Source organism: Bison bison, unplaced genomic scaffold, assembly GCF_000754665.1.
Source record: "Bison bison bison isolate TAMUID 2011002044 unplaced genomic scaffold, Bison_UMD1.0 scf7180017864048, whole genome shotgun sequence".
Lineage (NCBI taxonomy): Eukaryota > Metazoa > Chordata > Mammalia > Artiodactyla > Bovidae > Bison > Bison bison.
This window is the reverse complement of record NW_011494620.1, coordinates 2,851,511-2,853,177: the sequence shown is the minus strand read 5'-3', so window position 1 is coordinate 2,853,177 and position 1,667 is coordinate 2,851,511. Positions and strand designations below refer to the sequence as shown.

At 34.7% G+C, this 1,667-nt stretch overlaps 1 protein-coding gene across 1 annotated transcript in view; it reads right to left on the bottom strand.

The window, feature by feature from the left end:
• Positions 1 to 1,667, bottom strand: part of FREM2 (FRAS1 related extracellular matrix protein 2) — a gene marked incomplete at its 5' end in the record, with an annotated part of 154,523 nt that overhangs the window by 75,788 nt on the left and 77,068 nt on the right. The gene's annotated exons all lie outside the window — the stretch shown is intronic.

The window sequence follows — 1,667 nt, the reverse complement described above, 5'->3', positions numbered from 1 at the left end:
AGAAAATATAAGCCAGCAAGAGACTCCGTGAGTCAGTGAATTCTTTGATAATCTGAGCTGTAAATGACCAAGAATAATAATAAAAATTTACTATATTCACTCAACATTAGAACCCTTAAAAAATCGAATTTACTGTTTGTCAACATGACCACTGCCAGGTTTTTCTTTGTGGAGCGCTCCAGAATTCCATGACGCCAAGTGAACAGAACTGGAGAGCTAAATATATACGACTTTTGTGAGCAGTATGTTTGGCTTACTCTGTGGGTTCACGCAAGGTCAATTTCCACTAGCTGGGAAGGTTGAAGGATCTCTGAGTCTCTAAGAACATTATGAGAAGATCTTTGTTTGCCTACTATGCCACATACTCAAATAATAAAATATATTATCTATAAAGCGATGAATAAGAGTCAACAAATTCAGCATCACATAAAAGTTACAAAATTGCAGTTAGTACTTGTTCTATCTTTGGGTACTAAATCAGAACCTCTTAATGATTCAAGTTAATAGGATAATTTTCAAATATATTCCTTTAAACATTGGTCATTTTCAGAGAAGTTGGTAGAAAGATTTAAAAGGAGAAAAATAAACTTTTGAGCCTACTGGAATGAAAAAATCTGAAAATGAATTCTTTGCATCACTTCTCACTTCTCACATCATTTTTCAATTAAGAAAAAATTATCTTGTTTCCAGAAAAAAAATGTCCCTTTGTTCTTCAAACTAGAAACTGGACCAAGTAAGATTTGTTCAACCACCAATATACATAGAGCACCTACTATGCACTAGACGAAACAGATAAAACCTCTGTCCTTGTGTGCTTATGCAAGAACAATTTGAACTTTATTTCTTCATCTGAATATATCACTTGTTATAGATCTCAGAAATATTGCCTATCGTTCAATAAGAGGTAAAGCATAATTTACTGAATGGCAACAAAAAAGGGGCACAGAACCAGGAATTTCAGCACTACATATCTTGTTGAGCATTTCAGACTTCCTGTTAGCTCTCTGGTTCCTAGAACACACAGAGTGGCTGTCAACACTTCTTAGATCCACTACACTTTACTGCCAAGGTGATGATGAAAGGAATCATTCTCTTTGAGGTTCCAGCACACACGCGGCTCGTTGACCCATTTATTCCCAGTGGAACGACCAGCAAAAGAATCTATTATTTTGCCTCTGATAGCTACTGCCCACTTTTCTGTTTTGTTTTGTTTCATCAACAATGCATTATTTTCCCAGAGATTCAAAAGGCAGTGAAAAACCAGAAGGATTCCGTACAACATAAGGAATGTCCACTAGTTCCAACTAGTCATCCTTCTAATTGATAATTAAGTCATCCAACCTAATAAAAAATAAACTGCAAAAGCAAATCTCAGTTGTTGCTGCCAAAAAAACACCCAGAAATTTTCTGGTGGATTTTATAAGAGATTTTCAGTTGGATGTGAAGTATAAACAGACAGTATCTTTGATTTATCAAATGAAGAGAAATAGATTTCTATTTCGTGGGAAAGATTGTCATCTTAAACTGTTTGACATGTTTCTCAAACATGAGAAAACAATGAAAGGCATGTCATCTTTTTTAAAAGGTTGAATAAGAGCCAGATGGAATATTAAACTTGCTTGGAGTAAAAATAAAGATTCCCTTTTCATAACTAACACATAAGACCT